Below are 14635 nucleotides of genomic sequence, written 5' to 3'. Positions count from 1 at the left end.
CCAGAGTAAAATTTGTCAGACTGCTTCCAAGTTTGAACCCTCACTTTATCTAATAAACTCTTTGTCTAATCGAGAGTTTATTTCAAGTTAACAAATACAATGGATCAAGGGCAGAGGACAGGCAAGAATGACACTTTAAATGGAAATGTAGGGGTAGCCCAGGCCCAGAAGACTGGGCCAGCATGCTCTTTTCCCACAAGCACTGATCAGGTCCTGTAGAACTCTAGGTTGTTGAGAGTCTCCACCTGAGTGGCTTTACAAGGACATCGCTGGCATCACTGCAGTCCATTAGACAAGAGGGCAGTGAAGGTTGGAGAGCAGAGAGCTATGGGCATAGTCTAGGAAAGAGGCTGCTGGCTTAGACCAGACTGTTGAAACCATGTGAATCAAAAAGGATGGGAAAGGTCTGCCCAGAGTTCCTTTCTCCCAGAGCATTTGCCCAACTCCCCATGAGGCTGGAATCCTTTAGGATTCTACCGTACCTCATGCTCACCAAATCAGAGGGCTTCTTAAGCTGCAGTCCAGCTCCCTTAGCAAATGGGGATCTTGAGAATAGAAACTAAATAGTATATTCAAGTCTGACCCCCATGCCTGTGAACAGTCACCTCTGATCAACACCAGGCACAGTTCAGAGACTTGACATGACTAATGGTCCCCAGTTAATACCTGAATATTCAAGTGCCCTTGCCTTCTAAGAAACTTCCAGCACATGGGCTTAGGGCGGGGGGTTGGGTTGGGGTGGGGGGTGGGTAGTTGCAGATCAGGATATAGTTACTGTGAATTTTTTCAATGCTGTGTCTCCTGGAAGACTGTGAACTCTCTGAGGGCAGGGCCATGTCTGCCTGCTCACTACTGTGCCCCCGCCCCCACCAGGCGACCTGGTTGATCATGGGTGTGAATGAACAACTGAGCTGCTTCCCCAACCTTCCCTGGAATGCTGTCTTACGCTGGGGAAAAACTTCCCGGTGCTTGGTCAGGAATCCAGGAAGGTTCTCCCCCTCATGGATGCCCAGATGGTAGTTGGGAGCAAAAGCTCAAAGGTCGCTCTCCAATTAGTAGCCCCCTTTATCTTACTCCATGCAGGGGCCATCTTGGGACACAGGTAATTTTCTTGATGCAACTCGTTTTTCTCATTGTTACCAGAATGAAAGACCAGAGGAAGAGCCCTGAGGGGAAGCCTGAGGAACCTCTAAGAATAGGTCTGGCAACTGAATCAGAGAAAGAGACCTTTCTCTGGGTGCTCTGAAATAGTAGAAATATCACTGAGCAGTCTGTTTCTTAGGAGTCTGTCCTACCTCTGAGCTGGGGAAGAGGACCAAGGGTGCAGGAAGATGCCCTGGTGCAGGGCCTAAAGATACTTTGCAAACTGTATTCCACTCAATCTCACAACGGCTCTGGAAGGGTCGTCAACTCCCCTTAGTAGAGAAAAGAAAAGCGTCTCAGAGAGGTTAAGTCATAGGCCTAAGGTCACACAGTTAATTAGAAAAACAACACAACAACAGTGTAAGGCGAGGTAAAGGCACACCTCTTCCCCACAGGATTCTCATATTAACTCTCAGCAAAAAGAATCTGATAAGCAATTCTGCTGGAGTAAGGGAATGATCAAAGCATGTTGTTTATAACCAAGAAAAGTTCCTAAAATGAGGCCACTTTCCTCAAATACTTCTCATTGAGTATGTGATGCTGAGGGACATGATTTTGGTGATTTAGGTTAGCGTCAGCCTCATGCACATCTTTCAGATGAGTAAACTGAGGTACAGAAAACTTATCAATATGCTTATTGTCATTTAATTTATGGGTCAGAGTCAGGGCTTGAACCCTTGGCTTTTAGCTCCAAAGCCAGCATGCGTTGCTCTCTGTCAAGCTCAGGAAATCTGGAGTCTTTGTTCTCTGGGGTAGCAGCACTCCCTGGGAAATTGTTGAACAATAATGCAAAGCTGGTTGTGATTCTGAGATAATGTGAGCAGCTCAGACAGTGATATTGTCCCCAAAGAGCTAAACATCAAAACAGTTCTGAACTAGACAAGGAGAAATACAGTGCGGAGTGTGACTGTGGAGGGAGGCGGGGCAGAAGCTGGGAGCATTCCAGAGGCTCTTGGGTGAGTGATGTGTGATGCCCAGGAAGACTCATGACTATTCATGAAATCATGAAGCCTGTTAGAGGCCTGCTCTGGGTGTGGGAAGGGCAGGGAAGCTGAGACTGGACAAGCATCTGTGCAGAACGAGGCAGGCCCAGGGGAAGAGTGGGGGTAAAGGTGGGGCTTGGGCAAAGATGGCCCAGGCACTGTGCTAGGCTCTAGGATGTGTGGGTGTGCGAGGCAGAGAGCCTGCCCTTGAGGAGTCTAATACAGTGTAGAAAGTGCTGTGATGAAGGCACTTCTACTTGCTGTGGAATCTAAAGAGATTAGAGCCCTGGGCAAGGTTCAGAGTCTATGCACAGAGGCTGTTTGCCAAGGACATAGGGCACAGGCCTTCCTGGCAGAAGAGACATGATGACTAAAGCAAGTGCGTGTTTTGACTGGAACCTGGCTTGGAGAATTACCCAGAAGACTAGGAGTCGGGAGAGGAACAAAGAGCAGGTGCACTGGCTAGGCCTTACAGGCTGCAAGTAGTGAAAACCAATAGCAGAGCGGGTAGGTGTGGCTGGCCCTTTGCCATCCATTCCTATTTGTGCCAGCCACACACCAGCTTCTTTTGGGGCAGAAGTTAGGCGGGTCTTTTCCTTCTCTACTCTCAATTCCTGATATCTACTCTCAATCCTGAAATTCCTGGGGCTTCAAAGTCAGCTCCAGGCTGATGTGTGGAATTGGAGTCTAGGGCAATTGACAAAACATATTCCCTTGATTGGGTGGAATTGTGTCCCCTCAAAATTCATTTGCTGAAGTCCTAACACCCAGTGCCTCAGAATGTTACCTCATTTGGATATGGGGTCATTGAAGATGAGACTAGTTAAGAGGGGGGCACTGAAGTAGGGGATGGGTCTCTAATCCAGTAGGACTGGTGTTCTCATAAAAGATACCCTAGGAAGAGACAGACATGCACTGGGGGATGGTTGGGTGAGTGTGAAGGCAGAGATTGGGGTGATGCATTTAGAGGTGAAGGAAAGAAGCAGGAAGCAGGTTCTTTCTCACAGCCCTCAGAGGGAGCTGCTCACGCCTTGAATTTGTACCTCCATCCTCCAGCTCTGTGAGAGGACATGCTTCTGGTCAGTCTCCCACACTCTGGTATTTTGCAACCTTAGGAAATGAATGCCCTGTGATTTTGGTTCTAGCATGGACACAAGACGACGATGATTCAACCAGCATGACAATGAACTTGTACAGGTGCCACTTGCAATGCATTTGGTTAGCTTGTGTTGAATTGCACCTGGTACTGGAGCAGCTGGCCCCATTTTTTTGTCACCACAAGGCAGAACCTGCCTGATAGTGGAGAACACAGAGGGGAAGAGTTGTTGAGGGGTGGGGAGAAGCAGGTGAGGCACTGCTGAGATGCTGTGTCTGTGCAGTCACATCCGGCTCTCCCTGCTCCTTGACTATTATATTACACCAGTCAACAATCTCAAATTCACTTTGGGCTTAAGCCAAAGTTTGAATCAAGTTTTCTTTAACTTGTGACAGCATTTTGACTTGTATCATTTAATTGAAAAAGAAAACAAAAGAAAATGGATTTCCTGGAAAGAGTCTGAGATGGCATGCAAACAAATGGAAGGAGAGTTTTGGCTGGCCCAGTGTGGGTTTTGGGTGTCTGCAGCGGCTCATCACAGACGTTTCTGGAAAGGCGGGAGCTCTGTTAAAGGCACCCAGTAAATGGGGTCCTTTTGGTCTGACATGGTGGGATTCCTCTTGTAGGAAAAAATACTTCAATGGGCTGTTAGAAGGTATGCAGATGAAAGAGTTGCATGATCAATACATTTAGGAAAACTTGGATTTACCAGTTAGGCAGGTTTCCTGCAGGACTTCTCCGAGCCTTTAACATGTTGTTGTAGGTTGAGAATTCCAGGGGAATATGTGTGCTCCATTTTGATAAAATGCCTTTATCTCAGAGTCTCTGAAGCTCTGGCATTCCTTAGAACACAATTGGTGAAATACTCTACCTCATAATGGGAGGAGCTGTGTTTTCTTCCTTTTATTATTTCCTCCTGTACCTTGTACACAGAAGGCGTACAAAGGCACCCCAGAAGCACAATGTTGGAGGGGGCCGCAAAATTCAACAGACCAGTATTCCATGTGGTACTTGAATGTGTTTGATAGCCCCCCTCCCAACTCCCACCACTATTACCACATCTGTCCTAATTTAGGTGTTTCTGTCAGCATGGCACCTCAGAGGCCAGGTGACATGCTGGATGAGACCCAGTCTCTGACAATGACACCTCAGGGCTTCTGCAAGGCCACCTGCTCTGTGTGGACCTCTAATGGTACCTGACCCCTCAGAGGATTTCTGGCACCTCACAGTTCAGTGGAGTTCACCTGTTGTTGAGCTACATGCTTCCCTCCATTCAGCGCCTTGGGATTATGAGTGCCGCTACAGGCCACAAAATATGGGCTAAATACAAAACGATGTTTGCTCCTTAGAGAGCATCCCTGCCACTCAGGAAACCATCCATTGTCCTGGGTCTTGTTAGCTCTGTTCTGATGTCAACCTCTAGCCTCTCCACTGCCCTTGAACTGGGATGTGGACATGCCAGAAAATACAGATGAAGGAACTGGAAAAAATGCTGATGCCGGAGGAGACTGCAGGGACCATCTTGCCCAACACACACCCCCTTTGTTTTTATTTGCTTTTGCAGATGAAGGAACTGAGGCCCACAGAGGAAAAAGGACTCACCTGAAGCTGCACAGCAACTGAGGTTCAGTGTCAGAACTTGTCAGCATTAGTGTTGAGGAAGGAGTTAAAGAATGTTTCCTGAAAATGGATTGCAGAGAATGGTTGGTCTTCGGGGATGGTCAAATCTGTGTTGGAAATACTGTATTCAATACTATTTGTTTGGAGAGCACATTGAAATTCTGCAATAAAGAATCCTCTTGAAGTCTATTTCATCCAGTGCTTTCTAAATTCATCTGACCAGGGGACTTCACCTCCTTTTTGTGACAGGCCATCCTGAGGAAGCTCCTCAGAAGGCATATTTTCAGGGCCAGACTTGGGCTTGCCTGCAGTTGTGGCTGTGGTGCTGGGGTTGAGTGGTGGGGTGAGCAGGGAGGGTTGGGGAGTGGGTTAGAGGCTCTTAGGGCCAGTGGCAGGGACATGAGTACTAGGAAAGAGGGGGTATCAGTCTGTCCTGATAGTGGCTTTGCTATTTGCCAAGTGGGTTAAGAACATGATGCTGGAAGAGGAGACCTGAGGGTGGAGGCTGATGCCAAGACGCATCGTGCAAATAGGAGTGTGGCCAATGCAGTGAGTTCCAGGCTGCTGATAGGGTCTAGGGGTGCAGGCGGGGCATTCCAGGGGATGGACAAGATAAGACTGAGAATTCAAGGGTCAGGTTTTCTGGACACAGATAGTCTACAAAAAGAATGGGGTAGATGGGGGCTCCCTGGTGGCGCGAGGGGTTAAGATACAACCTATGGAGCTATCTGCAGCCACTTCAGCACGAGTTCGATACCTGGCCAGGAAGCTACCCACATGGTGCAGCAGACCTCTCCTGACTCGCCCGCTGCTCCCCTCAGCAGTGTATTTCAGTTAGCCTTCCTGTTCTGCTCCCCACTCTGTCTCTGGTGAATCCTCTCCCCACTACCAAACATATCTCTGGCCTATACCCCAGTTCTTGTATGCATAAATAAATAAATCTTTTTTTAAAAAAAGAATGGGGTAGAACTGGGAAACAGGACCTAATTCATGAGAAGTGGGGTGGCAAGAATAAGGCGAGATGTTATCCTAGAAGGGCAGGGGAAGCAGGTAGGAGTTCCTTCTCTGCCCTGAACACCAGGGCCCTGCAGGATACAGAGACATCCCAGGTACCCTGGAGACCTGGGAAGATGGACAGCAACCAGGTGCCCAACTTCTCTACAGACCTCTGGGGAGTCACCTGTGTCCGCAGCACAGTCACCGGCAGGTCTGCTAGCTTGGACCAAAGGTGGTTCGCCAACACCAGGACGAGGGCCAAGGCAATTAACCAGTCCTTCAGCATCTCCAGGGGAATGGTAGATTACATCTAACAGATCCCTGAACACTCAGTGTCCATGGCTGGAGTAACATCTAATCTCGGAATGGTGGGAACCCAGGATCCAAGTTTTAATCCTGGGGGTTTATCACTGCTAAATAGTTCTGAGTCCGTGTGAACTAGTCTTTTTCTCTGCGTCCCAGGGCTGACATCTTTCCAATGGGTTAACCTCAATTATTCCTTTATTTCCTTCTATGACTTTTTAATTCTCTAGCCACACAGGTAGAGTCATCCAATGTCGACCTTCTGTCTGCTAGTGTTCCAGGTTCCACACATCAATCTCTCTTGTTTCTTTGTAGATGTAAGGTGAGTCTCTCATCCTAGAATTGTAAAAATGGGAAATTGCAGTTCTTTCATGAACTTACTTTATAACTCAGGGAAGGCACATTTAAGAAATATGGCTTTCCAGAGGAAACAAAACGAATTAACACCGTGTGAGTCAGCCAGACCTGGCTTGAGCTCAGCCAGCCCTGAAGACTCTCTGGGTACCAGTGTCCCCATGAGCAACCTCACAATGTAATTGGGAGGGTCAGGGAGACAGTGGATATGCAAGGGGCTTCTAAAGTATGCACGCGATCACGTGCTGTTCACATGGGAGGGTGTTGGGAGGAGTTAATAGTGGTGATAATGAGGATGATAACATTGCTGGCCACTTGAGGTTAGGTGCTGTGAGGTCTGTGGGAGGAAATGTAGACTAGTCCAGCCCCTGTGGAAAAAAGTATGGAGATTTCTCAAAATATTAAAAATAGATTTACTGTGTGATCCAGCAATTCCACTCCTAGGTACCTACCCAAAGAAAATGAAAACACAGTGGAAGGGATGTGTGCACTCCTCTGTTCACTGCAGCCTATTTACAATAGCCAGGTCATGAAAGAAACTAAGTGCCCAAAGACAGATGAAAGGATTAGGAAAACGTGGTTTATATAGACTATGGAATACTACTAAGCCTTTGAAAAAGGTAAACTCTTCGCATTCAGAACAACATGGATGGAACTGATGGGGATTATGCTAAGTGAAACAAGTCAGAAGGAGAAAGGCAAATACCAGATGCTTTCACTTAAATGCGGAATATAGAAAAAACAATCAACAACAACAAAAATAAAAAGGAACTGACAAAACCAAACCAAAATAAACCCTAGAAATAGGACTGCAGAATTGTGGCTAGAGGGTGGAGGTGGGAACAAAGTAGGGAGGGGCCCAGTGATCTTGGGCAAAGGACTATGGGTACTTTGGTGGTGGGAGGGGGATGGTAACATACACCTAAGGACACGTGAAGCTATTCCCCTAAATGACACATAGAACTGTTTACCCATGTTACCTCAAAAAAAAAAATAATCAAAACCAAATAAAAGCCAGCTACACAGCAAATACAGTATCATCGCATTTTGCACACATGAACATACATGTGTTTGTATCTGGATAGAATCACCTGTATGTGGAAACATACAAACATACGGGGAAAAAAACAAAGGGTCAGGAAAAAACCAAACCTGTAACAAACCCTAGAAATCTGACTGTAGAATTACGGCAACCAGAGGAGGAAGGATGGAGAGAGTGGAGTAGGGAGGGGCACGATGGGCTGTGGCAGAGACTGGATCCCGGTGGTGGGTGAGCAATGGTGGCAGGCACCAGACATGTTGATCCCATATCTATGAAGCATATACAGCATGGAAACCAATGCTGCCTCAACTGAAAAAAATAGTTTGCAAGGCAAGAAGTGTGGTTGTGAAAGGCAAACCTTGGTTTCCTCTACTAATACCTGGGGCTACAGTCCCTGCAGTGGAAGTGGTGATGCCCCCCAAGGAAGCCCAGGCAGGGGCTTGGCTTCTGCTGTCCTCAGGTGGGTCCTGTTTCATTTGCAAGCAGCAGTGAGGTTTTTCCTGGAGCTGGGGCTCCCTATGAAAATTGGCTCACTTCACTATGGTAACAAGGCAACCCTGCTGATAAAAGACGAGGCTTCGTCCAGTCTCCCCTTGATCTTGTGAGCTCTTGATCTCTTGTGCTGGCCTGCAGAGCCTATACATCCTGCTTTAAAAAAAAATAAAACCCCCTGGAGGTCAGTGAGTGTTTAGGGAGGAGGAAAGAGACCAGGAGGCAGTTAGGAAAAGGCACTGGTCTGACAGAAGTTCTAATCCTAGATCTTCCATCAAAGAGCTCGGTGACCTTGACAAAGCCATTGTCCTTTCCTGAGTCATAATTTCTTCATCTGGGAGACACAAGGTTCAACCTTAAGGACACTACCAGCTCCGCTTTCCAAGATTAGAGGAGAAATGAGGAGAGAAGCCATCCCAGACCCACCACCTGGGGCCTCCAGTTCAGGGAGCTTGAGATCAAAGGCAACCTCAGACACTCCAGCCCCTCCCTGCCAGCCCCCAGGACAATGGGCCAGGGCAGAGAAAGATGCAGGCGGAGTGAACAAGGAGGTGTGTGTGCCCTCCAAGAGGCACACTCTTAGCTTTTAAAAAATCCCCAGGAACCGAGTAATTGGGGAAAGGGAAAAGACTAATTTTCAGCTAGCATTAATTGAGCCAACAGTTACCTTTCTCCTTTCCCCGTACATCTTCAGAATGTGCTTCTAGACATTCACCATGTCATTCTGCTCCTCTTATGGGCACCGGCTATGGTAGCACCCATAGCTAAACCTCGTATTTTAGTCCTGGTCTGAACAATCCTGACTATCAGGTAGCTGTAAAGAACTGGACACCTGACTCCTATTGATTTAGCCTCAAATTCAGAGTTTTTCCATGTAGCTGTGGCCTTCCACTCTTAGTGACTGTTTGACACTGTGTGGTCAGCTAATCAGCCACTCCCTCGATGTCTCCTTTATCATTATTGCAAATCAGCTCTCCCCATCTTGTCCTCGTGATTGATTACCAAGCTCAACATGTAGAACTTGACATTTATCTCTGCTAAATTTCATCTGGCTGGTTCAGGTCTATTGTTCCCAGCTGTCAAGAGAGTTTGAATCTACCATATCAGCTTCTCTTTCCAGCGTTGTGTGCTGGCCTGAAGGGCGGAGGGTGGGTTACCTGTGGCAGGGCTGGGATGGGAGTTTGTGGCTGTGGGGCTGGCCTAGCTCAGTGGCGAAGGTGCAGAAAGCTGGACTGGGGAGGATGGCGGTGGGAACCGGCCTGGCTCAGGGGTGGTAAAGGATGTGGCTGTTGAACACATTTAACACAGATGGTAAGGCGGAGGGTAGATGGTAGCTTGCTTGCAAGACAGTTCAGTGGGGGGCAGGGCATCTTAACCGCTGTCCTAGGAAGAAGTGATGCCAGAAATAGAAATGAGTATCAAGGTTTCTAGCGATGCATTCTGGGGTGAGGGCAGGGTCCAGGATAGTGGGGTTTAGGAGTATCAGATAGACTGAAAATGGAGAGAGAAAAAAATGACATTAGCCTGTGTGTGTGTGTGTGTGTGTGTGTGTGTGTGTGTGTGTGTGAAGAGAGAGAGGGAGAGAGAGACTGAGAGACAGAGGAAGAGAGAACACCACCCCAATCCTTTGGACTGCCCTAGACATTAATGACTAGATATGAATTCCTTCGGCTCTCTCTCTTCTCTCGTCTCTTGTCTCTCGTCTCCTGTCTCTCGTCTCTCTTTCTCTCTCGCTCTCTGCATTATGAAAAGAATCAGGCATTGGTGCCAAAAAAATCAGGGGTTATTGTTTCCTCTACTTTATAGCAATATGCCTTTGGATAAGATCACTAGTCTCCTTCTTTGTGACATGGGGACAATGATGCCACCTCTGAGATAATGTAAATTAAAAAGCACCTCATCCAGGCCCTGGCATGTGACAGGAGCTCAGAGAGCATGGCTTGGTTATCTTGGTTGTTATGCTGAGAGAATGCAAATTAACAGGTTAGCTGGATAGGACATCCTCTCTCCTGTAGGAGCACAAACATCATCAGATGGGCCTTAATGAGTTAGAGCAAAGGAGGAGGCAGGATTTAACAGCCAGACGCATCATGGACTCGTCCTTAAGTCTCACTGGGGTAGGTGGTCAAGGGGCCTGAAACACTTGGGCAAACTGCTCAGGACCCCCACTTTCCCCCAGGCTGGAGGCTCTCTCCCAGATCAGAGTCTCTATGTCCCTCCTCCTAGTGTTTATACGAGCCCCTAGAAACGGCTGTCTTTCCAGCTCTCCCAGTGACTTGCAGGTACAGCTTCCAAGATTTCAGTTTATCTTCTATTAGCTGCTTTGGAAATTTATGCCTTGCTCTAGAGAGCCCCAGAGACCCTGTGCTGAGATAGAGGGACAGCCCAGCTCAGCTTCTCAGCAGCGCCCCCATAAATCACTGCTCTGCTTGCCACGTTCTGAGGAGGCGGCTGATCTCTCATTGGTTTAAGTTTCGAAGACTGATACTCTCTGGCTTCCTACCCAGATTCTGAGGTTCAGATGCACCCTCTCTGCAGAAGGAGCGTCCTTTTATGTTCATTATTCACTATGCTCACTGTGGGGTCCTCTTACACGCCAGAGGGGCAGCAGAAGCTTTCTGCAAAATGCCAGAGAGTAAATATTATAGACATTGGCATGTCTCCGGTCTCGGTGTCACAGTCTTTGTTACTTCTTCTTTGCTACCCGTGAAAACATAAAAACCATTCTTAGCCTGGGGAGGCACAAAACCAGACCGTGGCCTGGATAGGGTCCTAAATTCCAGGGGTCCTGTTTCACAGACCCCTGCCTCAGCCCCTTCACTAAATAAATGCACTGAGATATCAGCGCTCACCTACGTTCTCCCTCCCCTTCTTCCTCCCCCCTTGTAGCCTTTCCCTTCCTGCCCCCTCCCTCCCCCTCCCTTGCCCTTCCCCCCTCTCTCTCTCTCCCCCCTCCCCCTCCTCCCCTCTCCCTCCCCTCCCTTCCCCCTCCCCCTCCCTCCCCCCCTCCACCTCCTTTCCCTCCTCTTTCCTCCAGTCCCTCCCCCACTTGCTCCCCTCCTTCCTCTCTGCCTTCCCTCCAACATGCGTGAAGGGTTTGCTAGGTTTGGGGTGCAGTGGTGCAGGGATATAATGGCAAGTAAAGCAAGACCCTCTTCTTCAGTCATTTTGGATATGTGAGGTGATGAGGCCAGGCCTAGCGGCGGGTAGAGTGTTGTAACGCGAAGGCAATCTGCCTGCGAAGGAGCATCTGCGTGATGGTGTTGTCTCAGCCACCACTCTGCGGCCCTGGGCGCGAGGGAGAGGGAGGGAGGGCAGCCTGCCCAAGGCCAGGTCCCGGGAGGGGGACAGGCGCTTACCTTGAAGCGAGAGTCTGGCCAGCAGGGCTTTCCAAGCAGGAGGAACATTTTTTTTAAATTTTATTTTATATATTTTTTATTACATCATTCTTCATTTTTGTACAATGCATGCTTTCCCAACTTGGTTATAGTCCCCGCGACATTCCCACCATCAATTCACCTGTGTAGCATCACCATAGTCCATTTAAGCCAAGAGGTGAAGCAGGAAAGGACAGGACTTGTGTGAGGATGAGAACTGATAGGCGGTCAGGAGGCATCCGGAACATTCTTGAAGATGAGACAAGATAGCAGATAAGTCGGTGATCTCTGGAGTCTGGATTGGTACAAATCTCAATTCTCTTACTTACTAGTGGGGACTTCAGCTAGTTCTACAAGCTCCCTAAACTTGCTTTCTTTTGACTTGTCAAGTTAGAGATAACAGTTCCTCTAACTCTCTTAGAGAACTGCTAGGAGGAACATGTGAGTTAATGAACGCTAAGTGCTTAGCACAGTGGCACAGAGTAAGTGCTCAGTAAGTGTCAGTTGTTCTCATTGAGAAGGGAGAGGCAGGACAGAGGTTTGGTGGTAAGTCTGCTGCAGAGACCCCGCATCTTCAGCAGACTTTGGCCTTGACTGAGTAGGCAAGGTGACCTGGCCACCTTTTAAAGATAGCCAGCCTGGGCACTGGATTCAGTCTTCCTGTGGTGCTAATCTCCGCTCTGACTATGGGAACCTTGGACTGTGGGGCAGGTTTGATGATTCCCCCTTCCCAGACAAGAAAAGTGAGGCTTAGAGAATTCAATGACCTCTTCCTCAAGGTCAACCAGCTCAGCAGCCACAGACCTGAACCCGCATGCTGAACCCGAAGCTCCGTGTGCTTCCCTGCCCCTGCTGCTGGCTCACCGACAGACAGCATCATGCCAGCCCAACCCCAGCTCCAATTAGCAGACAAATCAAAACCGGCTGGTGGGGATTCGTGCCTGCTATAGTCGTGTTTATCATTCATCAGAGGAGAGAAGCCATGTGCCAGGCGGGTGAGTCAGACCCCTGAGGAGAGAAGATTTAAGGTGATGTGGCCTAGGGGTCTGGCCCTGAGATTGTAATTTGGATTGTCAGATATGCTTAGGAACAGAATGTTTCAGCATTCACTGCAAGGTGGACATAGCCCTGCCCCAGGGCTCTGAGGGCTTCAGGATCTGCGGGAAGTTAGGCTAGCCTGGCCGTCTGGTGGCCTAGATCCTGCTTCTGTCCTTGGCATTGCAGCAGGGGGAGGGGCATCTTGTTTTGATTCCTGGATTTCAGCCTCCTTCTGTGTAAAATATGGAGTTGGGTGGGGAAATTCAACTTATCGTAGGAAGTGTTAGAGTGAGGTGGTAAAAAAATCCAATCTTTCTTCTTTTTTTTTTTTTTTAAGATTTATTTATTTATACAAGAACCGGGGTACAGGCCAGATGCGTAGGAGTGTAAGAGGAGTCACCAGAGACAGAGTGGGGAGCAGAACCGGCAGACTGACAAAATACACTGCTGAGGGGAGCAGCGGGCAAGACAGGAGAGGTCCGCTGCGCTACGTGGGACCCTTACCTCTGGCCGGGATGGAACCAGCGCTGCAGAGGCTGTGGACAGCTTCACAGCGCTGCACTCAACGCCTGCGCCACCAGGGACAGTCCCCAATCTTTTTTCTTTAAGCAGAACTCCAGTAAGTGTAGGAGCAAGGGGGCAGTGGGGAGTCTGCATTTCAGTCTGGGCTTTACCTGTCACTCGCTGTGTGACCTTAGGCTTCTCCACTGCTGACTCTGAACCTGAGTTTTCCCATCTGGTGGCTTGGACCAGAGCAGAGCTCTTTAACTTCTGAGCTGTGGGCTTCCCCTGGCTGATGGGTGAGGTTTAGCAGGTCCTCAGATAGGTCAATCTTCCTAATGATCAATGCATTTTCAGTGAGTCAACATTTAAAAACGGGGGGATGTCACATACGATTTTGGATTCCTGAGTTCCCTGAAAAAGCAGAAGTCCTAGCCACGCTGGGCCCAGAAACACAGGCTAGACTTGAGCAGCCATGATGCCCTCTGGACGGGCCTCTGCTGGCAGTCTCATCCATGCCTCCTGCCTCTGGAAGCATCCGAGTGACAGACCCTGGACAAGGCCCCATGGACTCACATTCTCTGCCCACAGGCACGGATGTGCCCTGCTGCTCTATGGGGCGAATGCCCAGCCCTCTCAGGGACCCTGCACCCTCCCCTGATAAGGCCACAAAATCTTGTCTGCTTAGACAACTATGTCACATACAAATTATATGAGTGTTGTAAACACATCTTTCCAAATTCCACGCCCTCTTGCAGATGCTGACACACTCCCTAGAGGATGTGAGGCTTCCCACACCCCACCTATTCCATGTAAGCTCCTGGCAGTTCTTCACTCTAAGACTCCGTGGAGGGCACCCCAGTTGTTTGGCTCACCAGCCATACTCAGGGAGTTGGATCTCTGCCACAGTAGGGTGAGGGGAGGCCAACACTGTGAGTGATGACTCAAAGAGTGTATCATTTCCTTTAATAAAGGCTGCTTTTATTTTTGTCTCCTGCCCACTCTTCTTTCTTCAGACACACAGATCCAAATTCTTTTCAGATAACAAGTTCTGATAAAGACATGCCATCTCCAATGAGGCATGTCCTAACTCAATTTGTGGTCTCTTCCTCTACCTCCCCCTTGTTTCTTTGTCATTGTCCCTCATTCCCATCAATTATACCTCCAGACCCCCAAGTCAGAAGGTGGGGAATCATCCTTGATTCTTCTTTATCCCTCACGTCTTTGGCCCATCAGACACCAAGCTCCAGTGATCCTACCTTCTTGAATGTGTCACTTCTTTCTACCCTTACTGTCCCCTCCAAGTTGAAGCCACCCTGTGCTCCCTGCTCCATGTGCTTCCTTCCAATCTAGTCCTACACCCAGGCCAGAGTAAAAGTCATTGGGAAATCCAAATCCGATAACAACATGCCTCTCTTTGAAACCCTCTCAGCACTGTGACTGACTCTAGAATAAAGTTCCAGTTCCCAAACAAGGCTTGACAGGTCTGGGGATATGGGTACTATGTACACAGTAGGCATGGAGGAGTCTCCCTTCTTGAAAAGCTCCTCAAAAGACTGGCGTGGGGCTTCCAGGAAGAAGCTATTGGAGTTGGAGTAACCCCAACCACAGTGGTCAGGAGGCCCTGTGGACAAGCTTGCCCAGGGCTCCCAGTCCCATGTATAGTAGCTCTGGGAGCTCCATCTGACTC

This window comes from Talpa occidentalis, unplaced genomic scaffold (genome assembly GCF_014898055.3).
Source record: "Talpa occidentalis isolate TD23 unplaced genomic scaffold, MPIMG_talOcc4v2.1 talOcc4.7, whole genome shotgun sequence".
NCBI classification, from domain to species: Eukaryota; Metazoa; Chordata; class Mammalia; order Eulipotyphla; family Talpidae; genus Talpa; species Talpa occidentalis.
Note: the sequence above shows the minus strand (reverse complement) of the source record.